This window comes from Varroa destructor, unplaced genomic scaffold (assembly GCF_002443255.2).
Source record: "Varroa destructor unplaced genomic scaffold, Vdes_3.0 BEIS01000003.1, whole genome shotgun sequence".
Taxonomy (NCBI): Eukaryota; Metazoa; Arthropoda; class Arachnida; order Mesostigmata; family Varroidae; genus Varroa; species Varroa destructor.
In genome coordinates this window covers 34,930,397-34,958,046 of record NW_019211456.1, presented here as the reverse complement: position 1 = coordinate 34,958,046, position 27,650 = coordinate 34,930,397, and the positions used below count along the sequence as shown (strand labels likewise).

General features: G+C 41.2%; 1 protein-coding gene and 1 long non-coding RNA gene across 2 annotated transcripts in view; both read left to right on the top strand.

Annotated features, from left to right (window-relative positions):
- Positions 1 to 27,650, top strand: part of Clic (chloride intracellular channel protein 5) — a 54,413-nt gene that overhangs the window by 15,153 nt on the left and 11,610 nt on the right. The gene's annotated exons all lie outside the window — the stretch shown is intronic.
- LOC147756876 (uncharacterized) lies at positions 13,210 to 17,850 on the top strand. Its single transcript, XR_015325077.1, has 2 exons — positions 13,210 to 14,107; positions 17,360 to 17,850. It is a non-coding gene; the product is annotated as an uncharacterized LOC147756876 (long non-coding RNA).

The window sequence follows — 27,650 nt, the reverse complement described above, 5'->3', positions numbered from 1 at the left end:
CAGGAGGGGCGGCGTCAACAGCGGCCGGCAGCAGAAAAGCAGACGGGCAGAAAAGCAAGCGACTGCAGTAGCAGCGAAACGATGGCGTCCCAGGACTCTTGTCAACGGCGGACTCTGGTCCTATTCGGTTGTCCGGCAAACCCATGAGACATTTCTTTCCAGCTCATCTTTTTCATTTCGTTGGTTGACTTCTGAAACTGCGATTTCTCACTACGGCTTCTTGAGCTTTTTCTGCTCAAAAGCAAGCGAACATAGCTGGTTAGACGCACTGTTTGTGGTAGCCGATACCGCTAAAGCTGGAATCGGACGACAAGCGTTCGAAAAGCGGAAGAGAGTTCTTGCTGTAACGCATATTAACACGATATTCATCGTGAGGAAAGATCTATCGACTGCCACGACGAACGCTAGCGTCAAACAAACGTCTAAAAAGGAGCAACAACGAAGAAAAAATAATAGTGAGAGCTAGTCCGAGTTCGGTTGGCGTTCGCGTTCAGTTGGTGGTCGCAGGTTCCTTAGGGTAGGCGGCAGCTTCTACGTGACTCAGGTTTTCTGCTGCCAATATTTTTATTCGATTTTTTATTTTGGCTGCTGTTCTAAAAAATTGGTGAATTTTTTCGACCGCCACCGGCACCCCTTTCCCGAAAACGTCGAGATTAGCGGGCGTATTTGATTAAGCTAACGCTTAACGACTGCATTGGCCCATAGCATCGCGGGAGCCTGAGATAACATTTTCAACCACACTTGACCGAGTTTACTTGTATCATCATTCAACTTTCCAGTGCCATCCGTCAACTGCCCGTTATATAGTATTTCCTTTTCGCTGTGTATTTGACGCGAACGCTGCGAAATACTGCAAGGGCTCTTTTCACCTCGGCTCTGTTAATAAAAACAAATTCACTTGCGCATGATAGCCGTAATCCTTCAGAATCCGATCGCCTTCAGAAAGACTGTATTCCCCAGTCGCTGCAGTGTTTACGTAATAATCCGTTCTCGTCATTTTCCCATTACAGAATGGGCATCACAGTCGATCAGTGTTCGATATCAGACTTTCACTTATCTGTGCTATGACTTAGCTTTTTGGTGTCAAAGGATCTAGTTCAAGTGATTACTAATTTTTACTGTAGTGTAAAGCTATCTCTGCTGAGTCTCGAATGTTGTCGTTCGGCACTAACCCAGTTTGCTGGCAAGAAATCATTCTCTTGAACGAGCAGATAAATCCGATGATGATGATGATGATGATCTATAGGACACATACGTTTATTCTGCTTATCAATCTATTTAACGGATAGGCCCGTCCGAATGATATGCGAAAATAGTAAATTTTTTCGTATGATTCGTTATATAATAGTACGAAAAGAAAATGTCAGACACAGCCAGAAAGCTCCGTTTATATATATATATATATATATATGATATATAGAAAAAAGTATGTGTAAAAGAAATGAAACAACGTTAACTTGAGAGCTTTGTAATAGCATTTTAGTGAGACCTATTAAATATGTGCCGTTGCTTTCATTTTCTGTTTTTTTTTGCTTGTACGCGTGTGGGTGAAGACAGGCGACTTACACGTCATTACGACTACATTACGAAAACGTTCAAAGACGGACGGATTTTTGTCTAGCAAGGCTGTGTCACAATAGTACAGGCACGTCCCCGTGCCTTAATGGCATCTGCGCGTCTATTGTTGATTTAGTTACTGTTGCACTACGGTTAAGCAGAGTAAATGATGAATTGGTAGATGAGATGGCGCCGCGACTTCAAAACTCGGAAGTAGAACTGCAGTAGTACGCCGTACGATTGTCTTATCGTGGCGTTTAACAACGGCTCTTTTTTGCCGGCTCAGATAGGCTTTTGAATATCTAAAAACCTTAATCCCTTCGCAGTAGGCTTTTTTTTCCGCCACATCTTTAACCATCTAGCTCTCTTGACTCATTTTGTAACCTGCAAGCAGACAAAACCAGTCGTGCCAATAAAAACTACCGCTATCATTATTCCAATTTATGGCATCAGTGATTATTTCTAGGCGGCAACTTCTTGCCCTTGACACTTGGTTATAGATATGGAAGTGTAACGCGACTAGTTATTTCTATCGATTTCTCTTAGTGCCTATAATAACCCTAGCCTCACCGTCACGTAATACATTATTCTTCTATTAGGTGACTCGTTATTAGCTAGAACAAGAGCTGGCTTATTGAAGGATAGATGTGACAATAGAGATATTTGCATAATCACCGAAATACTGATTTTTACTTTTCAGGGATTGCGATATGAGTGTCTAACACAGAAGATAATGACTTGAAACAGTATTTTTGTTTCAATAGTACCGCCAAAACCGAACTTGTTGCCCTGGAAGTTAGCATTGTATAGGGAGAAACTGCGGGGCTTGATCGTGCATTCTGGCTTAGCGTTCAACGAACAGACAGCTCTTGTTCGCCTATATGCTCTTTTGTTGTTTAGTAATATGACATATATAAAAATTTAACACTATGTTTTAGTACGTTGCTGATGAGTAATACTCGATATCGACGTAAACATTAGCTATAGCGTTTGAGAATAACTTCATACAATTAATACGTCACCTCTTGAAAATCCAATTTGATACACCGCTCTATCGCTGCCAACACTTTTACGTTAGTCGTTGTTAGATTATGAACGATTCCGTCCTGCTGATGGCATCGGCTGTATTGGCTGTGCAGTGTTTGTGTCTACTTAAGCTTGAATTTTTTTCTGCATCGCCATCGGCTATCGCCGACGACAGTCACGGCCGGAGCGAAGTTTGGTTTAAATCTGCCTTAAGCAAAGCGGTTCCAACGACAAACCGTGTCAAGCGTTCAGCGTCAACGATTGACGGTGCACCAGACGTGTCGCTATGCAATGGGCAAGCCGTGTAACCGGCCGCCTTACGACGGATTCGTTCAGTGGCCCGACTGCTCTGACCGATCAGAGCGTGGTCAGCGGAGCCCTAGCCTTTCTAAACACTATGATGCACCTGAACTACCAAATCTTTATCGAAGTCGCAGTAAGGACCACAACAGCCTCGGCAAACATCAGCTTATGCTGTCCGGCCCTTCGTCTATAAACGCCTCAACTTTTTACTCCGTACAAACCGTTGTTTTTAAGACTGTTCTTGTTTCTGGCACAGCCGTTAGTGCCGGTCGAGGTCTTTTGCGTCAAATGCCTGCCTGCCTGTCTGTCAGATAGTGCCGACAGTAGACGGCTGGTAACGCGTCCGTCCAAATAATTAGTAATCCTCGCAACGGCGGTGATAGAAGTTGTGGATAGTTTTCGTATGTAGGTGAAATGGGCGATCGATTTTATCGACTCGCATACGAAGATATATTGTTGTACATGGCCATATCGGTCGGAGTGGAGCTTAACTGCGCCGAATAGGACGACAAACCAATACAATAGAACTAATGCAAAAAAAAAAAAAACTGAGTCACATTTCCCCCTTTTGTATTACTATTGTTGTTGTGCGCCACTCTGATGATGTTTGTGGTCAGAAGAAAATTGCCAAATGAACATTGGCGAGTCGAGGGGCTGCAGATAGTGAGATGGACAAAAGCAGGCAACAAGCCAGCCTACAAGAAACGATCGAACTACTAATGGTAGACAGTTGATATCGAGTTGGGCAAAAAAAATCACATGCACAAACCGAGACGCGGCCGGTATGAAGCAAAATCATTTTTTTAGCAAAAATTTTAGTATAGCAAATCAAAACGAGTTCTTCGTTTGTCATAACGTTAGATCCTATATTGTAGGATTCCTCGTAGAGATTGTGTCAATATAGATTGGAATTGTTCTATGCGTTGAAGAGATAGATGGTTTTTGTATGCTAGCTTAGTGAATATGTTAGTCCTAGGAACATGATTAGATCGACAACGGTGTTCTGATCTTGCTTATTGCCATTCTATAAAGTTTCGACAGTATGTATTAACACGATACGTTAGCGCTCGGGTAGCTTCAGATGATGTTAATCACGGTGCATGTAGAAGAAGATAGTAAGATAGAAAAAAAAAAATAAATAAACGATAATTCATTGCAAAAGTAATTTGCAATTGATTCCTTAAGCAATCACGTGAAATTTTAGCGTGTATGTGGACAAAGATATATAAAAAGATAAGCAGCATTTTTGGTAGATGCTTAAATCTCTCTTACGATACATCTCTGCTTCTTCGGTCAGGTTAGGAAAACATGCCTGAACATATGATTAGTGAAATGTATTCCAAACTATTTACTGCCATTGGAGTACCTATTCTACCTACAGTTATGTATACTTGCAGATCATCCTCGGCTCGTTGCGATCTCATTGTATAGTTGTCGTTTTGGTGGACGTTATTGTTTATTGCTATCGGTCAGATCGGTAGTGGTTTTCAAGGACATTCACCTTTACTTGCCGGTAGATACAGATCCCATTGTGCAGCGCTCGGAATCAAACATATGGTAGGAACTCAATAGACACGCCCCATCGCGCTCACGGTCACCAAAGCCTGCCACCATTAGCCGACGACGAGCACCAGCAAATTAACTAAAAATGTTCGGTGTTTTTTTCTGTTGGCATAGCTAATGACGTTGACGCTTTGCCGTCACCGCCACAGAAACTCCAGGCCTCATCATCGTCGTCGTCGTCGTCGTTGTCGTCATGAGCAACAATAGAAAGAGCAGCAGCAGCAGCATGACAGGAGCCGCGGTAGCTTCAACAGCAGAAGCAGCGAAAGCAAGCCAATAACAAAAAAAAAAATCAATCCATTTCCTAATGAGCGCTCACGATAACCATAATTCTAACCATAACAGTACTATTAATCGTCTTAGCCATTGTATCAATCATCACAACGATAGAAACATAGATGAGAACACTAGTGGATAATACATCTACAGCGTCGACATCGCCAGCAGAAGTATTAGATTTGATAAGAAAAAAAAACACAAAGCAAAATGAATGCAATACGCGTTTTTGGAGGATAACGAAGACGGATGCGCCGGTCGGACGACTGCATCTAACACATTCGTCGTCATCGTTGCCGTTTACGTCGTATGACGTCGAAACATCAGCAGTCATCTGTGTGTCCATAGCCGACGGTAGAAAACTCATCGTCAGTCTTTGCTTTTTCGCGAGCTATGGTCCATTTCGCTTCTGCTAAGACACTGTGCAGCGCAACTACGCAGTGCGAATAAAGGAGTGTACTGTTGTTTGATAACAATATATATGTATATATATATATATTTTTTTTTTTGTCAGCTTCAATGCTGAGAATAACACTGTCTGGCTTGTGTTGCTTCTATCGTAGCAAAGTCAAGTGACGAGCGGTAAAGTTTAATAGCTACAGCTTCGGCGAATGTTTTTTAACTACGAAAAAGGCACCGATCCTGAAAAGATGACTAAAAAAATTACTGTAGATGAGAAAGTTTTTCAGTTACATTCAGGGAAGTTAGATTCAGGCGAGTGTCAACAGGGCGCGAGAGAGGAAATCTTGTTAATAAACTTTCGACACTGTCAAAATACCTCTACGAACCTACTATACCTTAGATATATCCTAACTCGCCCCTACTGGATCCGGGAGAAGTAGCTGCAAATACATACAGTAACTGCAATTGAAACGCAGGCAACTTGAAGCGATGGAAGTATTTTTTCCAAGTAGTACTTGCCTGTTTATATACGTGTAGGCCAAAAACGACACCTCATAGCTCCACCTCCATAACGAAATAGCGAAATGAAAACACAAGAACAAGAAGGATCAAACAGTCCCAGCAGGCCATGTATATCGTTTGAGCAAATACTTGCGAGATCAACAGATCGGCATACAGATTTAAGTGACGTGGACCCGCTATAATTTTATCTCTTTATATAATAACACGAAGGTGCTGGCTGATTTATGCTTTACGCATAAATAACGTTTATCGTAGTTGTATGGGAACATTTCTTTGGGAACAGATCCTTATTTTCATTTCATAACGGGTAGCATATGCGTCGCAAGGCGGTGCAGTGGCCCCCGCTCTTGGCCACGACGTTCCATAGGCGATATGCTGTTACGCACGAGCAGATGGTCGAGGCTGAACGACATTCACTTCAGTAATTTATTGCATAATCCGCCTTAGTAACTGGGTGTTAGCACCTGTGCGACTGGATATGAGGAGTTGATAGAAAAAAATCGTTAGTTTTCAACATCAGTATTTACAGCCAGATGCAAGTACCCAAAGCGATTCTGGTTTTTCATACGCCGTTTATAGCTAGTAATCCTACTGCCGGTTAACGAAAACCGTACTCAAGCATCATAACATATATATACCTGCAAATTAATTTTTTTCAATCCTCTCCTTTGAAGGCAATCACTTGAACTTCTAAGTCGAAACAAATAGAAAGTATATATAAATTCATACCATACACGCAGAAACGTACAAGCACACGTACTCACAGACATGCACGACAAGAAAAACGTGACCGTGTGATTGTACCGTACACGTCTCGTCGTGAACGGTACGTAATGCGGATGCCAGACGAATTAGGTAAACGCTTTTCTATGACCACTAACAACATTTAATTTGTAAATTTGATTTGATTGAGCGTCCGGCCGTCACTTCATGATGTTGTGTATTGAGTTGGCAAGTTTTGCTTTTTTTGATAAAATAGTAGAATTTACAACAAAATGATACTCAGGATATATAGATAACGCCGGTACATTTGCGTTGAAATACTCAATCTACTTACTAATAGTTTCCTTGTGCTGAAAATATTCACATCCAGAACGTTTGCAAGCTTGCCACCAGTTAGAGCAGGTAAACAAGTGACCTTGATTGAAAGAGCCGGTTACCTTTTGAAGCGGGCGACGACGATCCGGTTTACCGCGTCAGGGTTAGTCTTCTGTAGATATTCAGGATAGATTGCAAGATTTTTTTTGTTTATCTGTTTTTTTTACTTAAAATCCATCTAACTACGTAAAATAGCCTGTTCTGATGTCTGATTCGGAACCGTCATGGCAATAGTGAGTGGCGACGTGAACGATCTCAAAGGTGAACCCGTGTGACACTTGGCCTTAATGGAGCAAACCAGCGTAAACGTCAGCGTATAGCGCGAACATGACGCCGCCAGCGAAGAACAACAACAAACAATCGGCATTTACGACTACTATGCAAACAAACGGCCCTTTTCTTACCTTTTCTAGCTCCAGTTTTTGAAATACGGTTGTCAAATATATATTACTAATGGCCGAAGCACCGTTGATGGTGATCGCACTGAAAAATTGTACTCATGGAAACTTTGGCACAGATTCGTAATAGCGGGCTGCTACAGCTGCCAAAGCGGCAACCGCGAAGGGAAGTTCGATGGGAGTTCATAATTGAAACAGCTCTGCAATCTGATGTTGATTGCTGCCGTTTTACGGCTCCTTGTGAAGTTTCAGCCCTGCGCAGTAGGTAGATGAATGAAGACGGATCAAAAAAAACTCAAGTTCTGTTTTTTTTGAGAGGGCGGGTCGGGAAGCTGTCATTGTGCTTCTGCAACCGCTCTTAACTTAGCGAACTAGTGTCAGCGCCGATGTCACATACTGGCAAATCTTGATTTACACCATATACATGTCAACATAGGTTTATCTGTAGTGTTGGCCATGCGACCATGGAGTAAGGAGTTACCGTGACCCCGACGGAGACGGAAAAAAGGTAACGAAATAAAAATCCCTTTAAGTGCGCTAAGAGACGGGTGATTCAATACGGCATAAATCAATGAGGAGAAAATTATAGCCAGGGTGAAAAAAACGATTGAAACATGGTCTTGACAGATAATCTAAGCTTCTCTAGGCAGGAGCGGGCAAGAGTGCGTACATAGGGAACAAAACAAAACACAATCAATTTATTAGTCGGTAGAAAAACATCGTACAGCTGTATATGAAGCTCGCAAGAAAGACAATGCATAGATGACACTTTTGGAGTGGAGTTGGCCCTACGGAGTCACAGTCAGATATAAAATGTCTTCATGATGATGTGGCCGTAGCGTTTTCGCCTGCTAAACTTAGCCTCGCATGAGTTCTAAACGGCACGTAGAAACGCTGTGCGTTTCGTAGTCACACCCCCGACATTCTAAAGTAATGTTAAATGGTAGCACCGATTCTAAAAGCAAAGCCTTTAGTTATATACAAGATGTCTAGCTCAGGCAGCAATGAAAATAGTCATACAAGTCAAGTAGGTGTCCAGCGCGCGGTAGCCTCTTGTGTAAATCTGTTGGCAAGGAAATTTGAGATACAAAAGCGGAAATAGCTAACTTTACTATTTTGAGTAAAGGTCTCTGAGTAACGTTATCTAGCGCCTCCATTTCTAAAGTGGCTGTCTCAATAGCCAGTATTATATTACCTACCTACCTACCTGCCTGCCTGCCTGCTTACACATATCGTTTTTCTCAGCCTAGGTCGGGTGCTAGTCATTTTTTTTTTGTTGAATAATAATCATTGTACTGTGCTATTTATGCCATGAATGAATGAACGTTTAAGATTTAAATTTGCTATGCCACGCGATCGGTCTCTCACAGTGGCTGTCGTAGGCGACGATTAAACGACGGCACATTTCATGTAACGATCAATTAATTTGTCGCGCATTTGAATGGGTTACACATTATTTAATGATAACTTTTTATTATTTTCCATTGGCCATAGGAAAGCGCCCGCTTGCTACGTTCAGACATGCAACATTCTGTATATACACACGCGGACAGATTTACTTTATAACACAGATTTTGCCAAATTTTGTCCTGCATCCGTTTACAAGAAACAGGGCCCTTTTAGCTATTGCTTAATATATGGTGTCCGCTTGTATGTTTATAGCGATATCGCGTGATTCAAGCCGATAAATTCGCTCTCAGGCCTCTGTTAGATGGAATTGGACATAGGTACGTGCTTCCTATCTCTTCAAAGTCGTACAGCTTCGAGCACGTGCACAAACACATAAAAAACCTACTCATAGAAAATATTTGAAAACATACGCATTCGCGGATAGCTGGGTTCGAATAGTAACTCGAACATGGCGTGTCTGCCTACCTTAAAAAAGGTGACGTGAATATCGACCCGCCTACGAAGTATTACCACTATGCAAGGCAGCGATAATCGAGAGGCAGGTTCTGGCGGCATCAAACGTTTGTAGTACCCTAAAAACGTTTTGAGCGATCTCGTCAGCTCATAGAAGAGCGGGTTGTCGGTATCATACAATGAAGGGGTAGTTTTCAAGACTCCAATGCGTTTACACTACCATAACATATGAGGGTATGGCCTGCGTGGCTAATGCACGTCTCTTTGAATGCGCTACAATTGGAATCATGGTCAACAAACGTGCTGTCGCACTGGTCTTAGCGTTAGCAAAAATTACTACCAGATATTAATTATCAAGAATATAAAGAATGAAGAAAAACAAACAAATTAAGCCAGGCAAGGTATTATTGTGAAGATCAGTGGTTGTTTATGTGCTTGCTATGCCGCTTCGTGAATCTGTTAGAGAAGACCCACCCTCGTTGGATTCCTAATGGGAGCTAGTGAATAGCGCCGAAGGCAGATGATCCCAAGGGCTCGCTTGATGAATAACTAATAGTGCTAAACATTAGCAAAAAACATTCGCCAGCACCAACAGCTTCGCCGCCTCATCGACAGCTATAGCAACGATCGAAGCAATCCAAACGACCTGGCTCATTGAAGTCCGGAAGTCGATCGTGAGCGGGCAAGCGAATGCGCCACCGTTCCTGCTAACTTTATTGCCGTTATTGGTCTGGTCCTATATGTCTCATCGTATACATGCTAGTGAAGGTTGTGGCCATAGCCGTTATTGCGGACCTTTTTTTCTCTTCGGTGCTAGGACGTGACTAGATGCTTACATCCGTTCTTTAAATACTATGGAACAAGCATAAGGTAGCCAGCTGCTACGATACAATGATAATAGCGGCACTAGCAGCGGCGCCAGTCACTCTTACCGATGTTACCATTTCTAATTACTGAATATATTTGCTGCTAAGAACTTTGTCGCGATCCGGTGGCGTTCCGCCGGTAGTGGCACAATTGTAGGTCTTAGCCAAAGCAGGAACTTGCATCCGTAGCGCTGAAACATATCAGAGCTATCGCCGCGACAAAGGAATTAAATATACTATTCGACATAATTTGCGTATAGATCGCAAAAGCACAGGTCCGCAATTTTTAGCAACCGTAATAAATATGATCATTTTTATTTTGTAGTGATATATGCTAGATTCATATATGCATAGCCATGTCCCGCCGGGTGATCTATTACAGTAGACTGGGGAATTTAATAGTTAATATATTCTTTACTATTCGGTTACTATTATTAAATTCTCTTTTATTAAAAATTCTTTTGCCGACCGAGTTGTCTCGTGATATATATCGTTAGTCAGTTGGCTTGCCAGTTCGTTTATCGTTAACGAGCAACACAGGCGTAAGACAAAATAGTAAACTCGCTTCGGTCGGAGAATTTTGGATTTTTTTATACAATCTAAAATCATATATAGAAAATTGATCACCTGCGTATAAGCTCAATTTTCTAGTTCGTAGACAATAATGTCCATTTGAAACAAAAGGATACACAAATATAATTTTAGGGCTAAGTTTCATCAGCTTTAACGCTTCATCAGCACTATAGCATGATCGTCGTTCTCATTTCTAATGAGATTTTTTGGGATAAAATATTTACCGTCTATCTTTAGACATGAATATATAGCTGCAGGTAGTGCATAGCTAACGGAAAGCGCCGGTGAAAAAAAGATTCATTAAACTACTTTCATTTTAATTACAGTAATTATATATAATAATAATAATAAAAACAACAATTTGACCGTCATTAAGCGTCGTGACAATCGTCTGCATTCTTGAGTAGCTACCGCCATAGCTAAATATTATGGCTTATTCGTACGTTTCCTGAAAGAGTCGAAATTTAGGTTGGTTGGATGAGCGGGACAGCTATAAGTAACTAGGATTGCATCGTTCACCCCTTAATGCTCACTCTAGTGGTACATTGTGTTATATAATTTATTACCGCAATAGGACGTAAACGCATTTTGTGTTAAGCAATTAGTCGTAGTCCTGTCTTCGGCGGTGTCCGCACTATTAGTGATGTCACTGGCCCTGGTGATAAGGACGCCGACTACGGCGCCAGGCAAAATTTGTACTCATAAAAACAGCAGCCCTTAAAAAGGAAAATGTATGAATCAACATGTCGAATTTTTTTTTTCAAGCACTTCGCTGACTTCCTTCTTACAGCGTAAAAATCTGATGACCCGTTTTTTTAACCCAGTTGTGGAGGTCATCCTAACTGTTATTGTTGTTCCTGTTATCGTTAATTATAGCAACTGTTATTTAATTTCTCTATTTTTTACAGCCAGAGGTCGCCGTGAGTATTTCGTCTCCACCGTAAAAAATGTGTCCCCTTGCCAATTTAATGGGTGCAACAAATATAGCAGACTTTAGTTACATTCTACCTTTTAGCAAAGCACAAAATGAATGCTTCAGTTATACCTCAGCGAATTATACTAAATATAGAGTCGTTCCGCTGTTCTGCGTGTAAGGTCTATTGTCTATATAGATGTACAGTAAGCACATGTACTTACATGTTTTGCGTGTGAGAAACGGGGTAAGCATGAGATACTGAGGCAATTCATAGCTTTCGTTGGGCCGAATTGGTTTTTTGCTTTGGCTATTTTCTTTCTCTACACATCCTTCTGTATTAAAAGCCATTCAGTCTGCAGAAAATGCTTTATATCACAAATATAGCACGTGTAAAACAATTTTTAGCCCACTTATCATTGATTAGACTTATTTGAGGTTCTGTTACAAGGGTGAGCGTTATTGTACCGCAATCGAGGCATTTTTTGTAAGTGTTTCTGAACTTATACATTGTGAAGTATTGGATTATTTTATGTTCATCGTAATGGTTTGTCACATCTGCGTAATTTGTGTAGCCCTAATAAAGCAAAAATTTAAATATCGTATTTGGGATTATCGAGACTCGTCGTTTTGTTTAAATCTAAATTTCCTATCTGGACTAATGTATAAAATGTTTTATCAAAGCTATAAAAATATGTCACCAGACTTGAAAATCAGTGACGCTAATAAACTATGACAGAATAACTTATGTACAAATGGAACACCATGCGTTCATTTATCATTGCTTGAAACCTAATTAGGAACCTGCACGACTGCGTTTTGATAGATCGGAAAAAGATCAATACGATCATATAGAACAATATCATAGAGAACGCTTGAGGTATTTGAGACACATTTTTACGAAGTAGGTTAGATCTGTCCCCTTCTTTTCATCTGCTAATCTCGCGTATAGATAGATAGATAGATAGACAGTTGGCCGTGCTAGAAGCCAGTCGTCTACCGACGAAATAGCGAATAGCGATACCGGACGATAGAAGTTCCGGTAACTTCTTAATGAATTCGTTTGTCGTCGTCGTCGTCGTCGTGTTATTTTTCTATAGGACATTTCATTGAACGCAACGGTCACTTGTATTTCAGTGTGATCAAGTACATGATCTCGTGGAAGGTCTTTCAGTTTAACTCCTTTGAAAAGGAACGCCTGTCGGTATTACTGGTGGCATACCAGTCAGCTCAGAAAATTCAATCGAATTGAATGTCTTCAAGGTTGAATGGTAGAACAAAATAAGTGGTCTATTTACTAAAAGTAAAATAAAGACATTTAGATCAACGTTTGTTGTATTATTATCTCGTTTTTGTCTTCGATATTCAACCAGTTTGTGAAAAATTTGCCGGCAATCGCCAAGGAGGTTAATATTCATCCTAACGATAGACCCCGTTCCCGTCAGTCCAAATGACTGGGTTATGTTATCTAGTTTCTGTTTGAGCGTGGGTAACATTTCAATTCTTACTGATGACAAATAGTAACAAATAAATTATAAAAAAACAAATCGTCGTCGTATTCGTGCATTGGTGATATTATATTTAATCGTTCTACCATTATGAACTTTAAGGTCCTAAACTCTAGTTGATCTAGCGAAACCGCGTTTTATCTAGTTAGATTATTTCTAGGTGTCTTATAGGTGGAATTACATCTTTTCAGCAGGGCGTCCGAACTTTAGACCACTCGACCTATTTATCGATAAACGAAACCATACATCAATTTTACTCTTGCGAGGATCATCATATGAACTACTTCGATTCTGTTTTGTTTTTTTTACTTTTCTTTATTTTTTAGGTAAGACATATATTTATAAAAGGGTTTTGACGAGGAAAGTTGCAGTACCTCATCGCAAAGCACGTGAGAAGGCGAACTACCGCCACGATATTAGTAGGAAAGCATACCTGCGCGATGAATATGATTAGCGACAATCTTATTTAATTTTCTTTTGGAAGCGCCTTACACGTTAATCGGGTGTATGTTCTCCTCCGTTTCCGTTTCCTAATTAATGTTTGTTTTTCTATGATAGGATACAAAAAATATTTTATCACCCTAACAGCTTTTTTGTAAATTTGTTTAATTGAACCTGTGCATTAATCTAGCCCGGCCTTTTGTAACGCTGAAACAAAGAGGTAACCTCTCTATTTATAGATAATCACGTCCTATCAGCCTAGCCTACAAGCAGCGCGCCCGCTGTGATCATTTTATATTTAATCATATACATACATGTATGATGTGAAGAAACGCATATACATAAAAGAGGCTTGTTTTTTTAGTTTAGTCTATCTTTTAGATTCAATACTTTCCGCTGTATAATAGTCGTCACTTTGTGCACGCACGCAACCGTCGTTTTGCGCGATTAGCATTTTTGAAATATATAATTAGATAGATAGTCTGCTGTGAGCTATGCTTATTTCATTTTGGCTATACAGGTTCGGGACGATGTCAGTCGACCCGCTTTCTTACATGGGCCAGCTGTACACTGTTCGCATATGATCACTGTCGACACAAAATTGTCGTAAGCCGACGATCGAAATGAGATGACGACAGGAGGCAGGGCAAGCTTGCTTTGTTTATGTTGATGTTGTTTTTACTCAGCCAGTATTCTGGTAAACGCGCGGAAGTGTCTGCTTGTTAGTGGGGAGAGCAGACGAATGTGTCGTTTATCGTGACGCTTCCTGATTGCGACAACCATTGCAGTACAAGTATCGTAAAGTATCTATGCCAGCACATATGTGCTTACTATTCGTTATAGTGATCATTATATGTATGTGTATATAATCAGAGTAAAACTACAGGACAGATTATGATATAGACACTAGGCTATTTTGGCATGATGTCAATAAGTGAGACGGGCTGGGTTGTCCGTTTGATAAAAGCGAAAGTTCGTACGCATTCTATATAGAACCCAGCATTAGGCAAATATCTAAACCCCATCTAATAAGCAAATGTTTGAGCGGAGCTGCCGTCGCATTATTCTTATTTACTGACGTCTTTTAACTGTTCGTACACCTACGAAAATGCCCTTAGCAGATTTATGAGAAACGGGCATAGGCGCCTTACTTGAAAGTCAACAACCGTATCAACCAAAAAATAATTTCATTAATAAATTATATAAAATAAAAGTTAAGCATGTGCTTTTCCAGTAAAGTGTGCAATAATAAGCACAGTTCTATATTGCTGGTAATGTACACTAGACGAGGGCGTGGCGCTCTGATTACTATATTGAACTTAAACATACATTATATAGAGCGACAAAATCGTTGTCACCAGAATTACTGATATTTTCAATATTATGCCTGTTGCTCGTGGTACCGATAGGTTCGCTTGTGTGATCCTATGGGAGGTAGTTTGCCCAGCGTCTCATGGTTAGACTATCATTCAATCTTTAATTTAGTCCCCAGTTCGCTTCATGGCTTGGCGCTGTTTGCTTCTGTCGTTGTCGTTACGATGACCTCTAGACGCAGCGACGTCCCTCGTGGCGTTCTAATGTGGCCACCACTGCACACCGAGGAAAAAATCGCTAGAGCGACGTTACGATGACGAGGAACAACAGCGATACCAACAGCATTAAGTGCACCAGAACTAGCACCGTTTCTGCATTTTGTGCACTATATGAGACCTGTCCGCTATAGTAGACACGGTTAAGCAGCAAACGTGGAGCCGCCTATAACATCCAAAAAGCCGTTACAATTCATTTTGTATGTGGCCGGCGTCTTTATGGGAATCGTTATTGTTGGAATTAATTTCCCAGCTTTAGACGCTGCGGTTCCGCACAATTCAGTCTATCTGACTGTTGAACATTAGAAAATGAACTCGCACGTTGCAACTGCGTCATATCGTAGCACAAAAAGCCGTTAGAGGGCGCCACAAAACAAAAAGAACGATTTGACAACCGTTACTTTGAATATCGGTTTGAACTAAACTTGAGATGACTGTTGTCATTTTTTGGCCTTATTATCATATCTTTACTGGACTTTTTTCTATTTGCAACGCTAAACAAAACTCAAAATTATTATAAGCACTTCACTTTTACGCAATAAATCAGTCTACAGATAATGGAGGTCTGGTAACCGCTCCACGAACGTTGTTATGATAGTCGTACTGTCGAAAATTATTAATCTGTAAATATCAAAAGCACGTAGCTGTCGTGAAATCTTTCTTCTTAAATATAACCTTCCAGCTTTTATGCTTAATCCTCATTTAGGGAAATTAAGCGCTTCTACCGCGTTTACCTATGCATTCTGGATAACAATGAATATCCTGTTAAGTGTCTTACATTGTTTGTCCTAGTTTAGAGAGAATCATCTTGAACAGGAACGGAATGATAATTGCCTATGTATTTCATTCTTACGCCACGATTTTCTTTCGGATAATTGTCACAATCTTTTTGCTTGTCTTTTTTTCCTTGTTTTTGCCCTTATCATCATGTCATCTAAGTAAGTACTCCACTTCCAAGCGGGATATCACTTAAGACAGACCAACACCTAACTATCACCTCGAATAGTTTCAAAACTATTAAGTCAACTACTCGACAAGAGAGCTACAGTAAATTTGTAATATCTCTGCCACGGCTGTAGCTAAGTTTTTCTGTCAAAGTCAAAGCGATACCTGTTACTCATTTCTCCCTCTTTTTAAATGTTTGCTTATGTTCTTTTTTTATATATTTCATAGAAGAGGCTGTGAAAATTGCCGCTAACCATTTTTGTTTTCAGATTTTACGTTGACAGCTGTGACAACGCTTGATTATACTTTTTGTTACAATACCCACCGAACATGCGAAATGAAAGGCAGTCCTTAACTGGGTTCCCCTAGAGCCAGTATTAACACTTCATGGAGCGTTAACTTTAATTATATATATATTTAATATCACTACCACCAGTACTATATCTGAATATTCATTTACTGTTTCTCATGGACGGGATGAGGCAAGATATTATTAAAATTGTCAAGGTTGCAAGTAATATCGCGTAAATTACGTAACATACTTGTATTATGGATTAATTTTCACGGGGTGCCGTTTTGTTAGGATATGGCCGAGCGCTGTTGATGATCGCGGTTTGTCAAAAACCAGAGAAGGCACAAATTCTGTCAGTGGGTAAATGATACACAAAATAAAACTTAACTGAACAAAAGAATAGTCGTTTGTACAGCTGATGATACTTCCTAACACTCGACAGAGTGCACGGAAGCAAACGCACGGAATTTGAGAAGCGTTGTTTAGAAATATGGCCAGGCCATTCATAAATCTGAAAAGCTACTTCGAGGTAATAAAAATGACCAACAAACGCTGTATGATCTTAACGTCAGTATCGCTGTAAATAGGATCACATTGAAAACGATATATAACAACACAATTTCAATATGAACAAACTTTGAACCCAATATGCGTTTGTCTAAAAATTTATAAAGTTCATAAAGTAACCAATCAAAGGAGAAGTATTGTTTGACGACGTTGACTGCTCCTTTCTCCAGGACAGCGGAGTTCGACGGCAAGAGAAAGAAAGAACGAAAGAAAAGGCTGAGGCGAAGGAGAAGTCAGTTAGCCCGGCTGAGTTAAAAGCGCGCTGGCTGACAACTGGGTCAGAGTTGATTTCTCGACCATTGACAACATTTCCAAATGAATCGTTTCGCCGTGTCACCTGTCAGTTATTATTGTGGTACTACTAGGACCTTCTAAATTACACTAACACTGTCGTTTATATTAGAAATTGCCGCGCCACAATCGCATTTACTGAATTGATTGCATCCGTTCTTATCGCTTGGTGGTACCACCGGCATTTCGATCGTCGTCATGTAAAATGAGGCTATGGCAACAAGCGCAAGTTACGAGGGGGAACATCCTTGGGAGTCTGAAGCTGTGAAACAGGCTAAATGGCGCTACTGGCAAAAAACTAACTATTTAGGAGATACACGACTTGCTAAAAATAATATGTAATCATATATTTGATCGTTTTCATAGGGCCCGTTCAGCTGGCATTGAACACCAGACAAAAAGTATGCGTGTGCATTCGCCTGGATAGCGTATCCTTCCTAGGACGATTAGTCTGTGCCCGATGCAAACGAATCGACATAATGACTTCGACCAATACCTCAGATGACCCAAAACGTATTGACTTCAAGTTGCTGCGCAGGACTGACATAAATTATTTTCGACGAGCTATTGAAAATTATCCGCAAAACGCTATACGTTGCCGGCTGCATGGTTTTGTGGCCTGTCGTTGTTCACAGTACAAATAGCAGTCGCAGCATATATAGTCTCTGGTGACCTTTTCGATATATTAACTCGAGACAATTGTTAAGTTAAACTGATGAGGACGATACGGTTAAGTTAACGCATGGTATGGTAGTTATAAAAAAAAAGTCGCACTTTTATATTGTTGTTTATTGTCAAGTAAACCTTTTATTTGTCACTACAACTAACACTAAAAATGATGCTATTTCTCCTAGGAACTTGTTGTGATCTTCCCTGTCTCTTCAGTCTCGTTTATTGTAGTTATGAGTAACTGCACACTAGTTTATTGAATGGAACGCATCATTTAGCTATAACATTACTACCGTTGTCATTTGCGTAACCATGTTGCGTGGTGTGCCATTTTTCCGAAGTCTGAGAACTTCGAATTGGCGTAAGCAACGTTTTTATGAACGCTATTTGGCCGCTGGGTGTATTACAGTTTTTGTGGTGCAGGATTGTTACTAATAGAATGCTAGTTTCGTATTTGTTCTATAAGGATGCATTTTTCTTATTAGCGATCGCCTCGATAGCTCATCAACGGTTTGTTTGCTTCATTACCGTATTTATGATTCGTAGGTAAATGTTTTTTAGCTAGTAGCAAAAACCACATTTGAAAATGACGGGCCAGATAAAAATGTTTGCTGGAAAGCGTTAGCCCTTATTCTGCTTAGCGTAGGCTGCATATACTTCGCTGAGGCATAGTCACGAGCGTACTGCCGTCCGAACCACCACATAATGGCTAGTAAGATGTTTCGGCGTTTTCTATGATGCGGATAAAGCTTGTCACGGAGTTATAACTTTAATTGCGACAATCAAAAGGCTGTTTTGATTTCTGTCACAGTAGATAATCGGGTGGGGCTAGGTGCACACATCGCCCCAGATACGTGCACGGCGCTCGTCACGTTCAGCGGCTGCGGATAATGTCCTTTCTTCGTACCTCGCATCAACTTATAACGTCGGACAAGCAGCGTAGAAAAGTCCGGCGTAAATCACAGTACAGTATACATCGATCACCGAAGCACACAGAAATGTAAACCGGAAAATGACGTGGCAGAACCGTTGAATGACGTTGGCTGTGGCGTCGGTGAGCTTTACAGGTCTGTTACCAGATGCTGTGCCGATATCTGATCATCGTGAAGTTGCAGATTTCAAGAAAGATAAGTTTGACTGATCCGAGTGTTCAAACTGTAGCGGCATCAGGAACGGGCACGAACTTCGATCACACCTCAAACGCTCGCGGGGCTTTGATGGTATAGTGTCGCTTCGGTGTTGCATTTCGCTTCAAAACGAGCCAAAGTAACTGATAGATGAATGGTTAAATATGTGTTTGCTCTTTAACATTAGCCCGATACATGTACGAGCTTAACGTTCCGATGTAGTATTCTGTACAACGGTGATACATTCTCTGAATTTGCTCGCATAGCACAGCTCAAATTGGTCTTGGTGTTGAGACGTATGCTAGATTCAACCGGGTAGCTGACATATTTCGCGATGGTGTGCGCGGCAAAAATTATTCAAATGTTCACTGACTATCTGTACACGGTCACCGTTGTAGCAACGTTACAATGGCCCATTTAAGTCATGTTGGAGTGGAATATACCACGAATCCACCCTCAGAAAATAATCGATTCTAGGCCTTTGGCATGTGAAAAATTATTTACTCCACCTATAATGATACGTCATACTTCGAATTGTGGTCGAGTTTGCCAGCCTCACCAGCCATGCTAGCTATTTTCACTGGCACTTTTTGCCCGCTGTCCATTAAAGAACAAATAGAAATTTGTTAGCATAAACAACACAATGTCAGCCGCATAAAACTTGCGTAGTTTGAGCGTCGACTTCGGGGCAATCGCCTTGGAATCGTTCATCTTGGACAAACGATCCAAGATGGCTGTCCCTTTGATTGGTGTTCCTCTTCTGTTGCTTTTCTTGAAGTACTGACAAAGCGGACAAAAAAGGCCTGTAGTTGTTCAGTAATGAAAACAGTTGTGGAGTTAAAGCTCAAGGTCACATTAGTTACGTCAGGTCCATTACGTGTGCGACACTACGTTCGATGCTGTTGTATAACTATCAAGTGTTTATCTTAGTTGCTTTGTATGGCACGAGATACGATTCCGTACAGGTACATGCTCAGGTTCTTTCGGGAGGGCGGTAAGGTCGTCTGTGTTACTCTGTTTGTGTTTTGTTGTCTTTATAACTGCCAGCTACTAGCAACTGCTCTGCTACAAGAAGGACAGATCAACTGAGCACACGGCATGCAAACGAACTGGGCCACACAAGCGAAGCAGCAGCAGCAGCACCACTCAGAAGGCTTTGAACTGTCGAAAATTTCATGTTGTTCTTCGTCGTCCTGCCTTTTGATCATCATGACATTCCTGACTGAGGACACGTCGTCCTGGGTCTCATCGACTTAAAACGAGAATCGCTAAAATAGTGATACCACCGATAGCCAATGCGGTGCGACTCAACGAGTAGACCCCATTCACTCACTCATCTTCGCACTGCTGTTAACATTAGAAATATTGCACCGCCCATGACGACGCCATTGGGTTGACTGTTGTCTGGGTCACCGTAGTCGGCCGAAAGCCATGACGAAGGCATGGGCAAGCATGCTAGCACGACTCTTAGCATCGAAGCACGTTAATGAGCATCATCGTTAACAGTGTTAGCTGGGAAAGGAGAGCTGCAAAGCTAACTTCGCTTCGAACCCGAATTGTTAGGCGTGCTAGAAGGGCTTTATGCGAAAACGTAGCGGAAATTTGCTGACGTCGACCGTCACTTTCTGTAACCTGTGAAAAAACTCAAAGGTAACGCGCCTGCGTAACACCCAGCTGCTGCACGCCACCAAGAGCCAAACTAATTTCCAAGCTAAATGTGGCTAACGTTTAATTGTTACGGGTGCATAGAAAAAAAAAAAAAAAAAAAAGCTACTTCTGTAACTAGCTTAACCCACGTCTGGTATGTTGCTAATGAAGTCAAGGAAAATATCTTCCTACTAGAAAGTATCGTACGGCGGTAATCTAACAGGACATATCCTGCTGTCTAGTGCAATTTGCGCTGCAACGATGGTCAGACAGACGTACAGAAGGACATTGAGAAGGAAAACATCATGTAGTCCATATAAGATACCGCTATGTCAGTAGTCACTATTTCCTCAAAGTTAATTGCATCGTACACTTTAAATGAGTACAAACCCGACCGACTAAACACAATTATAAGAGAAAAAGTTCGCACTCCTTCATTGAGTTAATATCATCTTGAAACAGTTAAATTGACGATGGAAAAGACATCGTCGTAAATAGTGACTATCTTTTCCTCGGCGGTTGTACTATTGAAAAACATTGTGTAACGGCCATCAAAGCCGCTAGCATATACTTCTGATATTAGTGTATTCGGGCGTCGTCAATTTCACAATGCTAATATCCTTTTGCTGGCGTCAAATCAAAACAAAAACATAGAACATCAACAATGGTGTAACACGTCTACAATCGTCAATGATACGGTTTCGCATGCTTCTCTAAGGTCTAAATGCGGTCACTGTGCGTGCGGCTGACCGTATCTCTAACCAGTGTTCGACGTTTAGGGATGACTCGTAGATCGTATCACAACGTCAACAATAAGTAAAGAGTCAAAGCATATATATTCAGATAGACAGAAGGCAAAAGGCCAAAAAAATTCCAGTCCTATCAAAAACTAAGTCCTACTAAAATCGAACCCAGCAATGAAACTGGTCTGCATTTGTGGCCAGCAAAACTACAGGCCAGATGCGTTAAGTTCCTCTAGTCAAACCGCCAAGAGCTACTATTAATGTCGAAGTCGCTCGTAAATGACAGGGCCGCGATAGAAACAACTCGTGCTAGAATGGCGGTAATAAACATAAATGACTAATTGAGCGCATCGTCCTATCAATCAGTAACCGTTCACTAGTAACAAGTACTATTGAGTGTTAGCACTAGCGTCCCATGTACCAATCAACTTGTTACGTCGCTGTACTACAACGAAAGTACACGCATACGCACAAAAACACGTGTACATATGTTCATTTGATAAACGTATTCCCGTTGCATGGCTAGCCGTCCACAGAATGAGCACGTGTCGATGATAATAGCAACAATGCCACACATGCTTTTACATGATACACCATAACAACTGCAACTTTTTCGGCGCTGTGTATGGAACTTACGCTTTTCGAACTTGTCACGCCAGCTCATCCTCGCGACAGCGTCTTGCTTATCAAACCTATGTGCGCGTTTGCGTATATAAGAACGTGTATATCTTAGATGTACCGCAGACTTGCAAGATCGGACGTATATGTGATGATCTTTTTTTATGAATATACACTTTTGTCGGGTAGTGTCTTGTGGATCGGTCGAGTTCATCAACTCCATGAAAGCGGTAAGCTTACAAAACTGAACGATCAATTTGGATTTGTCGTCGTGCGTAATATTATACTGCGCGCATCTGTATTATCGCAGCGTAGCATTTACAAGGGCCACAAGCCCCTGGAAGGTGTTAATCGAACTGAAGAGGGCTAAGGGTAGAGCTAATCAATGGGAAAATAACCAATTCTGATAAGGAAAGCACAATGAAAAGGCATACGTTGTACCGGACATGATGCCCGCTTTCATTCTACTGATCGCCCTGTCAGACGCCCTGTGCGTCTGTTGTTTACACTTGACAAGCGTAAGGCGTGGGTGACGAACCGGCTAATGCTGGGAAGGGCAGGCAGCACAGTGAAGCAGTATAAACAAAATGACCAGATCCGTACCACGCCTGCCGGATGCCTCTGCGTGGGTGCGAATAATTGTGAATTAGTACCACAGCAACCACAGAATCCCATATCTTGACTGGCGATCTTACTAACTATGAATTAATCAGAAGCATGCCCCACCATCGACATGAGGCGTAAACGGCTATTTTATTTAACGAGCCTATTTGGTGACGAGGGCAGCTTTAACGTTCGGACTTCATTTTGCCACGTTGAATATATATACTGTCACTACGGGACTCGTTAATCTATTTCGTAATCAGGTAGGCACAGCCAAGCCAAAATTAGTAAGTCAATAACAATTATGTTAGATGCGCCCGTTACATTCCTCTTCCACGTACGTTATGGTGTCGTTTCTGTTGGATATTGTTATGTCCGTCCTATATGCTAGGATCGACTTCCTAAATCTTTTTCAGTGTAAGCTGTAAAAAAAAGCACGATCTGCCGTTGATCCTTCGACCCGCTATTTATTAAATGGTGCAGACGATTAGAACAATGGCTTTCTTGTGCAAGAAAATTGTGCAACTTGCGAAACGTTGTTTTCCATCTAACGTAATTTTTATGACTTCAACGTTAATTCTTCTTCTCGTCTTCTTTTCGTCTATCTCCTTACTTATACTACACATTTTGTTTCGTCCACTAATATTGTTTGTTTAGAGACCGTTATAGTTATTACACTGCAGCGATTGTGTGCTTTTATCGTCAAGCATAACGCGTGTCTCTCTCAATTCATACTGTATCGACGGTGTTTTTTGTTAATTCGAAAAACTACCAACTTTATTTCGACTTCTCCATAAGTCAGGCTAATTAGACACAAACGTACGTTTATTACGTGCGTGCATATATCTATTTATCTAACCGGTTAAATTAATTTCGGTCGACGACACAAAACTGATCTAAAATAAAAACACCGCTTTAAGGCCGCGGTTTTTCCATCGCTTACCGTTTGCAGTTCGTAATGACGCGCGAACTGTGGAGGCGTCTTACTCAAACACAGTCTACCTTCTCGACTGGCGTTTGTTCGTTAGCGTAACGCTACGGCCGCCGCCGCCGCCGTTGTTGTTCATTGAGTTGATAGAAACGCAATGCACGATTCCGCTTTCCCGCGACCTTTCCTCCTATTCTTTTTTGAACAATACATGTGAGTAGATGTACTTCGGTACACGGTGATGACCGCTGGATCAACGCTAGTATTTAGTTTTTTCGTGTGATAAGACTCAGTTGAACTGTAATAGTTCGGGGAACGATGAAGATTCAATGAAATTACGGCGGCTTGGATGGGAGCAGTGTTACCGTAATGATTGCATAATGTAATAGCAATAATAGATACGAGCCGTATTACCACACATATTAATGTGCCAACGGCTACCGGGTAGACGCTGACGGTTCACTACTGTTATTGTTAATAGAAACTAGCAGTATCTGTAGAAGCTGAAAGGCAGTTACTCAGTCGCTCACAAGTGAAAATTATCAGACGCGAAAGCTCAGCGCCACTTCTGATGACTAGGATTCTAGCTAGTGGACCAGCTTCGGCAGCAGCAGTAGCAACGATCGATAAAAACAACACGACCCAATATATTGCGACGATAACGACAGCGATTAAAACTATTACTAAATATAATCAATAAGAACATACAAGTTTTTGGCGCAAGTAGTTTGCCAGCAGCCCCCATCTAATATTGTAGATTTTTAGATAACTGTTTGCGACGGTACCCCTTATTTTGTTGTGCAATGGCTAAGTATCTAACAAGCTCAATAAGCACGTAATTCAATCGATTGGGCCTATTGGTTCTTTTATGTTCCCTACTTGCGAAGTGACGGAAGCCCTCGGTGCATACATATAGAAGGAGAGAAACAGACAGAGAGAGAGAAAAAAAGGTATTGCAGCTCAAAAGTTTGTCGTTCATTCACAACAGAAAGGAATACAGGAAGGAGCGGTGTAGTGCACAAACGAAGTAAATATCCAGGTTGTAGCAGTGCTAGGGGACAGTTTTGCAAGTCATGTATAAGTGTATATGGAGCAGTTGGAGTACATCCTTCTCGGTTGTTCCACAAATATATGCCTCGGGCAGAACGCGCGATCTCCTGTACGACCGGTCGCACGTGTTCTAGCTCGTCAACTATAGGGGGTTAACCGATTTTTATTTTCAATTTCCTATGGTGTATACTTGTTTTGCTGTAGCCGTTTAGGGGTGCTATTAGGCTTAGCCTTACGACGTTTTAATACAGTCCAAATAATTGTTACCTTGAATGTACATTGATTCGTGTACGTCTGTCCGACAGACAGCGCGCCTTGATCGGGTTCTAGTTTCATTCTATATTCGCGCTCCTTCTTGACATGTTGAGATATTTTTGAATCTCATAAATAACCGCTCTTGGTCCTGCATCGTTAGCGGTTCGACAATGGTGGCGATGCCAACAAAACGGACCAAGTCGAAAGGTGGGAAAATCATGACACGGACCGAGACACGTGCAGAAAGTGACGCTTCGCTTCGGAACGGCAGTGACAACGATCCGGACATTTATGTGAATTACAAAATTTAAGACGTAGACAAAAACATTTGCGAAATACTCAACATAAATCCGTTTTTCAAGCGTCGTTAATACCGCGAATGTAGATGAAGCAGGAACAAGGTAGTCCGTGTGCTTTAGTGAAAATCCTAATACGTAACTGTAACGTGTGAATTAAATTAGTATAAAAACATGTGGAAGCCCCGAATTAGAACACGAAAAAATTTGAATGTGCCCGCGGCGTCGAAAATGTGTCACATCGAATTCTACCCTATGGTTCTAATACCCAGTAAGTAAATTTATAATGTCTGTCGCTAATCGGTTGACGTGTTTCGAGAGCGGACTCAAACCTAGCGAATCCTTTTTGTTGTAAATACTCAACCGAACGGCTACACAACCAGGATCTTCTTTTCTTCGTCCAATAGGCTCTTCAGTAGCTAGTGCCTATTACTTATTATTATACCGGTATTATAAATTCTGGATTGTTAAGATGAAATGGACTTACGAGCTCCGTTAGTTTTCAAGTAGTAGAGGAAGTAGTTTATTTCGTAGCACCCCTTTGCCCGATCAAGTGCGGCCCTTTGTTCTGGTGATCGATCAGCATTACCGTGTTCTGCATATGGCATACAGGCAAACTCTCGACGATGTGGTGCCTCGAAGCAGTGGTATGTTAAGCCGATAGATATTGCATTTGTTTATGTGAAGCTTGGATTAAATATAAAGCTTGTCAAAATAAATATTTCTAGAAAAATCTTTACTCGACAATAGCAAGTTTTTCTTCTAAAATTTGCTATTGTCGATTTATGTAACCTTTGCTCTTTGGCTGCGTAGGCAGCGTTTGTGTTCACGAATCTCTGTTCAAAAAAACCTTCAGGCCTTGTCGAACTGATTGGCCGATTCATCGATGGCTGGTCATCCGGACGGAAGAAAGAATTAAGCGGCGGCAGTTTCGGTGTTTTGTTGTTTCGCTATCGGGGTACGCATCTGTATACGCATGTGCACCCAGCAATTTCTCGGTTACGTCTGCCTCTTTTCTACGCTGGCTTTAACGGCGATGACGCTGATCCTGGTGCTTTGGTGTAGCAGCAAGTGCTGCTGCTCGTCGCTAGAGTTAAAAGTGGCGACAGCCGTGCCGTCTGAAACGCTGAGAGGGGACGGTGCCTCTGACCCGGGCCGGCGAACGTCGGCCAGGAAAATTTCCGCTGAAAATATTCGTTTCTGACGTTTTCTAGTGGTGGTATCACCGTAGTTCAAGAGGAGGTCGCACGAGAAGGAGTGACATATTTAATTGAAGTCGCTCTAACATCGTTTGGCCGAAACTCGATTGCGGCGAATGCTGCCGTTGCAATGTAATATTGACTTTTGTGTGTTATAGTTTATTATTGATGAAAACAAAACTTTTAGGGTTTTTTTACAGAAAGATATTCCCGATCAGCAGGGGGCTAAAAATCATCATATTTGTATTAACTTTTGGAGCGCCGAATTGACGGGAGGAGTACCTTTTTTGCAAAGTCCCATAAAAATGCTACGCAGGGGGCTATTATAGCTAAAAACTAATCATGACATGAACCGTAACCACTGGTTATTGTCTACCCATTTTTTCGCTGTGTTGCTTTAAGTTGTAGTCGCGATAGCTCGAGATGTATTTAACATATACTGGTGTTACCACCAAGGCAACGTTTTATTATCACCATTGGCGATAATTTGGCGTAGGGTTTTACCAATCAGCTTTTGATAGTATACGTTTTTTTTTGGCAGAAAAGCGAAGCTTTTTATACGATGGCATTCTCTGACTTCGAACGCGGGCTTCGAGCAGCAGGTCGCAAGATGTGACGCTCTCACGTCAATGCTGAAAATGTTTCCAATGACCCCTGGCGAAGCTTTCATCAATTTACCACGATTCTAATTTTCATAATGTGTTTTGAAACACGTGATCTTATCGTGCTAAGTCGGAACGGAGCGATCCACGGGAAAATGTATAGCCCAGATTCCACTCTGTATGAGATACGTAATTTGTTTGCTAGTGTAAATTGCCAATAATAAATTAATCCTACTACCGAGGGCACGAAGCCTGTGCCCCAGCGTATCTCTATGGAATTAAGAATCGTCTGCATTTGCAACGGTTCCGCCTGGCAATTACTTCAGTGATGTCTGATTGGCCAAGTTTCTTTCAAGAAAATGGCGCCAAATTTGCTGTTCCGGCATATATTAGCATTTGCGAAAAATAGAACTTTTAGAGAAAACAACACCCTTCAACGAAGAAATCGAACTCCGTTTCACAGCCTGTGTAGGATTAAGCTGGTGACATATGAGTAACCGGTACGGTTGGTTTCAAGCTCATAATTAATTAATGAGAAATTAGTACATCAACTAGATAGGCGGTACTGTTAAAGCTTTGATAGTGATTCGCGGCACGTAGTTTTTTTGGGCGAGAGAAAATTTTATAGACATACATTATCTTTAGGAGGAATAAATGTGAAAGCTATAGCTAACTGTAATATGATGTATATTTTTTGTGAATGATTAGCTCTGATTGCTTCTAAACAGCTTTACCCATTTCTGTTTAGTATCAATGAAACAGTCAATTAAACTGTTCAATAACGTTCATCGGAAAGGCGGAAATAGGACAGATAGCAGCTCTATGAATTCGATTACAAATAGGAAGACGGGCTCGATCAGATTCTACAGACTATTCATTATTCATATTCTTCTATAGAGACGTTCGTTATCCATATATAT